General features: G+C 49.3%; 3 non-coding genes across 3 annotated transcripts in view; all 3 read left to right on the top strand.

Moving 5' to 3' along the window:
- Positions 1 to 4,268: 4,268 nt before the first annotated feature.
- Positions 4,269 to 6,563, top strand: LOC124319195. The gene has a single exon (XR_006912889.1). It is a non-coding gene; the product is annotated as a small subunit ribosomal RNA (ribosomal RNA).
- A 936-nt stretch (positions 6,564 to 7,499) lies between these two features.
- LOC124319192 lies at positions 7,500 to 7,652 on the top strand. The gene has a single exon (XR_006912886.1). It is a non-coding gene; the product is annotated as a 5.8S ribosomal RNA (ribosomal RNA).
- A 641-nt stretch (positions 7,653 to 8,293) lies between these two features.
- The window catches only part of LOC124319190, a 4,575-nt gene continuing 2,868 nt past the window's right edge, over positions 8,294 to 10,000 (top strand). Inside the window, exon 1 of the ribosomal RNA XR_006912883.1 lies at positions 8,294 to 10,000. This exon is cut by the window's right edge and continues 2,868 nt beyond it. This is a non-coding gene — a ribosomal RNA (large subunit ribosomal RNA).

Raw genomic sequence — 10,000 nt, 5'->3', positions numbered from 1 at the left:
GAGAGAAAGAGCGAAAGAAAAAAGTTGGAAAAAATTTCTAAGTCCGAAAAATTCCAAGACCGGTTTTTGGTGGAGACCGGTCGGCAGTTGAGCGGGCGGCCCGGCCCGGGCTCTGGTGAAAGTCCGGCGACCCTCTCGGAAATGAGCTTTTTCGTACAGTTACTGCCCGGAACATCCACCACTTTCCTATATAGGGAAGAGGTTGTCGAAAATGAAAATTGAAAAAATTTTCTAAGTCCGAAAAATTGAAAAATTTTTCTAAGTCCCGACGATGGATAGTGAAGCTATAGGCGGCACTGGGACGAGCAAAGACGGCTGAAAAGAGAGAGAAAGAGCGAAAGAAAAAAAGTTGGAAAAAATTTCTAAGTCCTAAAATTTCCAAGACCGGTTTTTGGTGGAGACCGGTCGGCAGTTGAGCGGGCGGCCCGGCCTGAGCTCAGGTGAATGTCCGGCAAAATTTCGGAAATCAACTTTTTCGTACAGTTACTGCCCGGAACATCCACTACTTTCCTATATAGGGAAGAGGTTGTCGAAAATGAAAATTGAAAAAATTTTCTAAGTCCGAAAAATTGAAAAATTTTTCTAAGTCCCGACGATGGATAGTGAAGCTATAGGCGGCACTGGGACGAGCAAAGACGGCTGAAAAAGAGAGAAAGAGCGAAAGAAAAAAAGTTGGAAAAAATTTCTAAGTCCTAAAATTTCCAAGACCGGTTTTTGGTGGTGACCGGTCGGCGGGTGTGATGGTAAGCCCCGCCTGAGCTCTGGTGAAAGCCCGGCAAAATTTCGGAAATCAACTTTTTCGTACAGTTACTGCCCGGAACATCCACTACTTTCCTATATAGGGAAGAGGTTGTCGAGAAAGAAAAAGTTGAAAAATTTTCTAAGTCCTAAAATTTCCAAGACCGGTTTTTGGTGGTGACCGGGCGGCAGTTGAGCGGGCGGCCCGGCCTGAGCTCAGGTGAATGTCCGGCAAAAATTCGGAAATCGACTTTTTCGTACAGTTACTGCCCGGAACATCCACTACTTTCCTATATAGGGAAGAGGTTGTCGAAAAAAAGAAAGTTGAAAAATTTTCTAAGTCCGAAAAATTGAAAAATTTTTCTAAGTCCCGACGACGTGGTAGTGACGTGGTTGGCGGGACTTGGACGTATAAAGGCCGATGAAAAAAAATGGAAATGGAAATGAAAATTTCTCGATTTCCGACGACGGTGTTTGGCAACGACTCTCTCGCCCGGCCACTGGTCGGCGCGAGAGAGGAGTGAGCGAGACCCGTCGATTCGAAAAGAGAAGCCGTCACACCGTCGAGGCGTGGCGGCTCTCAAGTGGGTTGGTCGGGCGTGTCGTGATGACTCGCGACCGTAAAAAATTCCCACTCAAATTCTCCCATTTCCGACGACGGTGTTTGGCAACGACTCTCTCGCCCGGCCTCTGGTCGGCGCGAGAGAGGAGTGAGCGAGACCCGTCGATTCGAAAAAAAGCCGTCACACCGTCGAGGCGTGGCGGCTCTCAAATGGGTTGGTCGGGCGTGTCGTGATGACTTGCGACCGTAAAAAATTCCCACTCGTCGAAAATTTTCTAAGTCCCAACTTTGAAAACGACGGTTCCTGAAAGTCGGCTGGCGGTTGGATGGGGCAATGTCCCCGTCCAATCGCTAAAAATGAGCCGGAAAACGGAGACATTATGCGGCGGAACATTAGTGGTTTTCCTTAGTATAGAAGAGGTCTCGATTCCTAAACTCGGAAAAATTTTCAGAGTCCCAAAAATTTTCGAAGTGTCGAATAGTTTGGTTTCTCGAATTGAAAATTTTTTTCAAATTTGCGACATTACGACAAGCAGCGATTGTAAAGCCCGGTCCAAATTTTTCAAACGAGTCTTACTTCTTGTTAGTCCGCCTGGCCGATACCAAAGAATGGCCGACCGTCGACTATCGGGCGAATAGACGGGTGAAAGAAATAAAGTCGAAGCCGGTGGTTGGATAGATATCGAAGGGAAGGCGAAAGAGGCGAAAAGGAAAGCGCGAAATTTCTTTAGTAGCTTCGACGCAAAAACTTTGGTATCGACGGGGAGCTTTGGGAAATGAAACGAAGACGCAGAATGGGAAGTTGTCCGGTTCGGCGTTAGTTGTAGTTTCATTTCCACCGTAGCTGAGCTCCTTTCCGCCCGCCACTTCACATGATTTTAGTTTCGATTCCGTTCGATCGCGCTTGCACTGTCTTTGTTTTTTTTTCACTGCTTGGATCGCGGCTTTGCTCTAACCAGTTTAGCCCCATGCGATCAAAAAGTCTTAAAAAAAAAAACCGTTGAACGGAGACGAACTCGATGAGCTGTCGGTGTGTGAAATATCATTCCTTCGGTAAAACCGTTTTCGAAATTTCCGATGGTCGGTATATGTAAAAATATATCCGAACCGCGATGTGGACGGGAATTCAAACGCCCGCTTCACCGATTGGTGCGACAGCTGAGAAGCTCGTCACTCGATCCAACGACTCTTGGTCGAAAAGTTCAGAAGAGGTGCGCGCGTCAAACATTTTTTTGGTTTCGGACGTTTCGTTTCTTCGGCACGTGTGGTTTGTCTGTGGCCGTCTGTGAGAGAAATCGGACGCTTGTTCTTTGTTATTTTACCGTAACAAGACAAGACGGGAAAGATTCTTTCTTCCAAACTTACGGCATCATAACCATCAGCGTTTACCGTCAGCGACGATACGGAAGAGAAAAGAAAATGGTGCGCGTCTTTTCACTTTTTGACACCGTATCAAAAAAAATTACCGTTCAGGCGGAAATGTGTGTGTGTGTGTGTGAGCCGAGAGATAAAAAATAAAAAAGCCACCAAACAGAACGCTTTCAAATTATTTCGTGCGGCGTGCGCATATTTCACATTTTGCCGTTTGACGGAAGCTCGTTGTGTGGAACACAGAAGTGGAGATGGACGGAGTTGAAGGGGGGCGAAGACGGCCCGGTCGGACAAAGTCAAGAGATTGAAATATACGAGAGAATTGGGTGGAAGTGATGGCAAATCTATAAAATTCAAAAATCGGATGAGATGCGAGGACCGCAAAATGTGGCGTCGACTCTGACTCTCTTTTACTACGAACTTCCCTTCGACGGAAGATATCGAGAGCTGAGCTGAGCGCCCGCTGAGTATGGCCGGCGTAATTACAAACGAGTTACGGTTGGAGCTATATCGATTGTACGTATCCCGAACGTTCATCGAACAAGCCAGATCAACTCGGCGCCCGGTAAGATGTACGCTCAGTTATGGCCATGACACACGAAGGGAGAATTCAAACGGCTGTGAGTGTACGGCCCGCCCGGAGTTGTGTGTAGGCAGTGACCTCTCAAGAAAAAACGTAAAAAAATTTTTTTTGACAGTCACCGGTCTGCGACAAGTAATCAGTACGAAACTTGGGTGCAATGCAAAAAACATTTTGAGAATCCTTGCTTGACAACAACGAATCTAACACGATAAAAAAACGATCCCCATCGGTGTACCGCTTGCTTTTCTCGCGCTTCGGCGCAGAATCGCTTATTCAGCTGCCCTTGGAATATGTTCGTTTCGTGCATACTTGATCTCGGTCATTCTTCGGTGAACTCTTAAAGAATTGCGCACTTTTATAGGGGTAGTCTGGTTGCTTGTCTCGACTTGAAATGATTTGTTTTTTTCCGCCCATGACTTTCTATACGATGCCTCTATGCTGGCCTCTGACCGCGGTTGTTCCGAGTTTTCTCTTTCTCTTCGAAAGTCTTTGCGGAAAATTCTGCCTCGTGTGACCGTTGAGCGGTGAGGTGTGTGTGTGTGTGTGTGTCGTGCGGGGTGATGCGAGAGTGTGCCTCGGCGGTGGAAAAATAAAAATAAAACTCTGAGCCCACAAAAATTTAAAAGATGTATGCTTGTCAGCTTAGTAAAGCAGGCTTGACTTATGAGCATACAGCACGCCACATATGACCGTCGAAAACCGTAATACGGGAAAAAAAGTTGATGAATATATCAAGACCGGTCGAATGAATCCGATTCACTTTGGGCTCATAGACCGTTGAATGGTCTTTGACTTTGGAAATTGAAATGAAAAAAATCCAACAAACGGATCGGATCGGTGTTTCTCTTCACTGGGACTCGCTGTGACACGCCAGGCGTTGCGATCAAAAATTTTAGTTTCCGAAGAAAAAGAAAAAAAACGAAAAACGTGTTGATTTGGTGTGTGTTTGGTGATGCGTGGGCGAAATAAAAACCCGCAACTCGCCGGATGCATATCAAACAAACATACACGAAATACCTGGTTGATCCTGCCAGTAGCATATGCTTGTCTCAAAGATTAAGCCATGCATGTCTAAGTACAAGCCGCTAGACGGCGAAACCGCGAATGGCTCAATAAATCAGTTATGGTTCCTTAGATCCACTCCATCCTACTTGGATAACTGTGGTAATTCTAGAGCTAATACATGCACTCGAGCCTCGACTGCGGGCTTTCGGGCTCGCAGAAGAGGTGCTTTTATTAGATCAAAACCAGTCGGGGCCGGGCTTTCGGGCTCGCGCACCGTACCAATTTTGGTGACTCTGGATAACTTCACGCCGATCGCACGGCCTTCGCGCCGGCGACGTATCTTTCAAATGTCTGCCTTATCAACTGTCGATGGTAGGTTACGCGCCTACCATGGTTGCAACGGGTAACGGGGAATCGGGGTTCGATTCCGGAGAGGGAGCCTGAGAAACGGCTACCACATCCAAGGAAGGCAGCAGGCGCGCAAATTACCCACTCCCGGCACGGGGAGGTAGTGACGAAAAATAACGATACGGGACTCTTCCGAGGCCCCGTGATTGGAATGAGTACACTTTAAATCCTTTAACGAGGAACCATTGGAGGGCAAGTCTGGTGCCAGCAGCCGCGGTAACTCCAGCTCCAATAGCGTATATTAAAGTTGTTGCGGTTAAAAAGCTCGTAGTCGGATGTCTGTCTTCGGCCGGGCGGCGCCGCTCTGAATCAAGGGTGTTGCGTTTCACGCTCTGGGAGCCCGGGTGTCAAAGCCCGACTCTCTTCACGGTCGGACAACATCGCCGGAGTGGTGGTCGGTGCGTCGTTGTTGTATCTGCGGCCAGAGTTGGAAAGTTCTTTCGGGTTCTTTTTTAAATTTTGGTCGTAGTTGACTCGATTCGCTCCACCCAGTCAATCGTTCGGGGTGCCCTTCACCGGGTGTCTCGGGCGGCCGGCAACGTTTACTTTGAACAAATTAGAGTGCTCAAAGCAGGTGTATCCCAACGCCTGAATATCGCAGCATGGAATGATGGAATAGGACCTCGGTCCGATTTTGCTGGTCTTTTACTTTTGGACCCGAGGTAATGGTCAATAGAGACGGACGGGGGCATTCGTACTGCGGCGACAGAGGTGAAATTCTTGGACCGCCGCAAGACGAACAACAGCGAAGGCATTTGCCAAGAATGTTTTCCTTGATCAAGAACGAAAGTTAGAGGTTCGAAGGCGATCAGATACCGCCCTAGTTCTAACCATAAACGATGCCAACCAGCAATCCGTCGGAGTTACTCCAATGACTCGACGGGCAGCTTCCGGGAAACCAAAGTCTTTGGGTTCCGGGGGAAGTATGGTTGCAAAGCTGAAACTTAAAGGAATTGACGGAAGGGCACCACCAGGAGTGGAGCCTGCGGCTTAATTTGACTCAACACGGGAAACCTCACCAGGCCCGGACACTGGAAGGATTGACAGATTGAGAGCTCTTTCTTGATTCGGTGGGTGGTGGTGCATGGCCGTTCTTAGTTGGTGGAGCGATTTGTCTGGTTAATTCCGATAACGAACGAGACTCTAGCCTGCTAAATAGGTGACGGGTTTTATCAATTGAAACCGAAGGGAGTACGGAGGCGTCGGGATCAGGTGGCGGCGATTCGGGTCTCGGTGGGACTGGTTCCTTTAGTGAGGCAATCTCTCGGCTTGGTTTCGTTGTGCTTTGTTCGTCGGGTGTACGGCCTTCACGGGTTGGTTGCCTGGCGGATGAGGTATGGCGGGGCTTTGTCGGGAATGTCTCGCGGGGGCTGGCTCTATTGTTATTCGGTCGTCGTCATCCCCGGCGATACCTTCTGCTCTCGCGTCCGTCACGCAGTCTTCTTAGAGGGACAAGCGGCGTCCAGCCGCGTGACAGTGAGCAATAACAGGTCTGTGATGCCCTTAGATGTCCTGGGCCGCACGCGCGCTACACTGAAGGAATCAGCGTGTTTCACTCTCCCTGTCCGAAAGGACCGGGTAACCGCTGAACCTCCTTCGTGGTTGGGATTGGGGACTGCAATGATCCCCATGAACCAGGAATCCCTAGTAGGCGCGGGTCACTAGCCCGCGTCGATTACGTCCCTGCCCTTTGTACACACCGCCCGTCGCTACTACCGATTGAATGATTTAGTGAGGCCTTCGGACGGGCTTGTCGGGGTGCCGTCGAGTGGGGAGCAATCTCTGCCCGTGCGGTGCCTACCAACGGCGAGACTGAAAGATGGTCGAACTTGATCCTTTAGAGGAAGTAAAAGTCGTAACAAGGTTTCCGTAGGTGAACCTGCGGAAGGATCATAAACGAACAAGACAAATGTTTTGCGCATATGGCTTTGGTTGAGCACGAAACAACTAAAAGTTGCAAAACAAAAAAAACCCCATCAAAAGTCTTTCGGCGTAAGACATCGTATGAACTATGTGTGGGTTGACGGAAGAAAATCATTTATTTTGAACGGGTATCAGGCGCTCTGATGCGCGGTGGTTTAAAGCGGATTCGCCTTTTCAAATTGATTTTTCTTTCCTCTCGGCTCAAAAAAAAACACAAAGTCTTTCGATTTGGTCTATGGCCGTGAGCAAATTCTTCCTGCTTCGATGGTGAATGTCTCTATAGATTCATTCGACCTTTAGCGGCGCTCACAGTGTTGACGTTAGTAGAGTGAAGAATACGATAGCCCGCCTGGGCCGCGAGTACCGAAGGAACAATAAAGGAGATTTTATAAAGTCTTAGTCCCTAAATCAAACACTTTGAAAAATAAAAACTCGGTGGATGGAGAGTCGGAAAAAAAAAAAAAAAACATCAAGATTTTGAACGGGTATCAGGCGCTCTGATGCGCGGTGGTTTAAAGCGGATACGCCCAATCGAAATTGTTTTTTTTTTGTTTCTCTCTTCGTCTTCGGGATTTTTTGATTCTCGGTGGGGGACGAAAGTGTGAGACTTTACTCTGGACGTTCTTTTCGGGCGTAGATACTCGTGGTTGCGTGCGTGTGCGTCGTATAGACTAACACTCCAAAGCCCGACACTATGCCGTTGAAAACCGAATGTTTTTTAAGCTTGCCCTTCGCCCTCTCGATGAAGTAGGAAGAATTCAAAATCACAATAACACACTAAACCCAAATTCTAGTACGAGTGTTTATCGGAACATTTTCTTTCTGGCTTTCTTTCTCCGCCCTCGCATTCATTTGCTTGGGCGGGTTGGAGAAAAAGAGAGAAGAAAACGAATATGTCGTTTTATATACGACCCTGAACGGTGGATCACTAGGCTCGTGGATCGATGAAGAGCGCAGCAAAGTGCGCTAATCCATGCGAACTGCAGAACACATGGAGCATCGAAATCTTGAACGTAAATGGCGGCCCAGCTTCTCGCTCGGGCCACATCTGACTGAGGGTCGGTCGAATGATGAACGAACAGAGATTTTTTCAGTCTTGGTTTTGCATGTTGGGTCGCGGCGAGATTTATTTTTCACCCGGCCTGACCGCATAAAAGCTCCCGAATCTCTAACGTCTGGGTGCCGCGCGACTTAAGTGTCCGCGATGCCTCAAATACAAAAAAGGGGGAAAAATAAAAGAAGGTTCGCCCTGTTTTGTTTTTTTCCTCTCTATTCAAAAGAAACCTTTTTCGATGGCAAAACAGATGGGAAATTTTTGAGCCAACTCAAAAAAAAATTTTAGAAATAAACACATCTTCTCGAACAAGGTGTCGGCTGCGTGTGCGCGATATACCGCTTCAACGCGAGTTTAGTTGTGTGTGTGCGCCGGGCGTGTCGAAGTGTCGACCACCGCGAATTATCACTCACTCTAACCGCTCGTTATGCAAGCTTGGTTCGCGCACGACGCGTTGTTTCAATACAAAAAGCCGCAGGACGCCCTGTCACTTTTCGTAAATTAATTTTTGCGAATAACGAGAGACTCGCTTTATTTCGAAAAAAAAAAATTTGAACCGGCAATTATTCAATCTTTCCCGGCTTTAAAACGCCAAAGTCTGCCGAGCTAGATAAAGTGTTGTCTCCTTTTGAAAACAAACAATTCATTCTGACCTCAGTTTAGATGAGACTACCCGCTGAACTTAAGCATATCAGTAAGCGGAGGAAAAGAAACTAACAAGGATTCCCTTAGTAGCGGCGAGCGAACAGGGATGAGCCCAGCACCGAACCTCGCGCCCGGTTGAGCGGGTGCCGAGGAATGTGGTGTTCGGGAGGATCGTGCGCGTCTGTCCGGTATCTATCGTCCAAGTCTCCATGAACGGGGCGAGCAACCCACAGAGGGTGTCAGGCCCGTAGATAAGACGAGCCGAGACCGTGCATCGGATCCCTTCCCAAGAGTCGGGTTGCTTGAGCGTGCAGCCCTAAGCGGGAGGTAAACTCCTTCTAAGGCTAAATATCGCCACGAGACCGATAGCGAACAAGTACCGCGAGGGAAAGTTGAAAAGAACTTTGAAGAGAGAGTTCAAGAGTGCGTGAAACCGTTCAGGGGGTTAAACGGGTGGGCCCTCGAAGGTCGAACAAGTCCCCGCTCCCGGCACTTGGTTGTATGCCCTTAACGCTGCATGGAGACTGCCTGAATTGGCGGCTCTCTTGCATAAGTCGTTCTGCGATCGCAATAGCCACGCCAAGGTCCGCAAGTGGGGGGCCTAGTAGGACTCCGCGACCGACTGGGTGTCTGTTACACGGGGCGTCCGTTAGCGAGTTTCGTGGTTACCTTCGCGGGTGCCGCGATGACGAGCGCGGCGTTTCCCAACAGTACTGCCCGGTCGTGACCTGTCTCCTCCCGGGAGGTGTCGTAGCTTTTTTTTGTAAAAGAGAAAAAGTTGCGGTGCTCAACCTGTGGAGGCCCAGAGCGGAGAGTAGAAGTCGGGTCCCACCCGACCCGTCTTGAAACACGGACCAAGGAGTCTAACATGTGCGCAAGTCGTCGAGAAATTATCAAACTAAACTCGCGAGGCGCAATGAAAGTGAAGCGGCCCCGATGAGGGTGCATCCGCGAGGGGTGATCCCGTCTCGAACAGAGCGGGCGCAACCCCAGGGCGTCCGAATGCTCGCGAGATCTTTCCCCCTTAAAAGGGTTTGGTCGAGTCGGCCGGACGAACCCAGAGCGCACACGTTGGGACCCGAAAGATGGTGACCTATGCCTGGCCAGGACGAAGCCAGGGGAAACCCTGGTGGAGGTCCGCAGCGATTCTGACGTGCAAATCGATCGTCGGAGTTGGGTATAGGGGCGAAAGACTAATCGAACCATCTAGTAGCTGGTTCCCCCCGAAGTTTCCCTCAGGATAGCTGGTGCTCGCAAAGAGAACAAACGGAGTTTCATCCGGTAAAGCGAATGATTAGAGGCCTTGGGGTCGAAACGACCTCAACCTATTCTCAAACTTTCAATGGGTGAGAAGCCCGGCCTTTTTCCTTGATTGAGGCCGCGGCAATTGATTTGAATCTGAGCGCCCAGTGGGCCATTTTTGGTAAGCAGAACTGGCGCTGTGGGATGAACCAAACGCCCGGTTAAGGCGCCTAAACGACGCACATTTCGGATCCCACGAAAAGGAGTTGGTTGCTAAAGACAGCAGGACGGTGGCCATGGAGGTCGGAATCCGCTCAGGAGTGTGTAACAACTCACCTGCCGAAGCAACTAGCCCTTAAAATGGGAGGCGCTATAGCGTCGTGCCTATACCGGGCCGTCGGTCGGCAGAGCGAATAACGTCCGTGTCAGCTCGAAGAGAGCGACGGCGCTGAGGCCCCGACGAGTAGGG

Source organism: Daphnia pulicaria, unplaced genomic scaffold, assembly GCF_021234035.1.
Source record: "Daphnia pulicaria isolate SC F1-1A unplaced genomic scaffold, SC_F0-13Bv2 h1tg000133l, whole genome shotgun sequence".
Lineage (NCBI taxonomy): Eukaryota > Metazoa > Arthropoda > Branchiopoda > Diplostraca > Daphniidae > Daphnia > Daphnia pulicaria.
The sequence above is the reverse complement of the archived record's forward strand: the minus strand, read 5'-3'. Positions and strand labels throughout refer to the sequence as shown.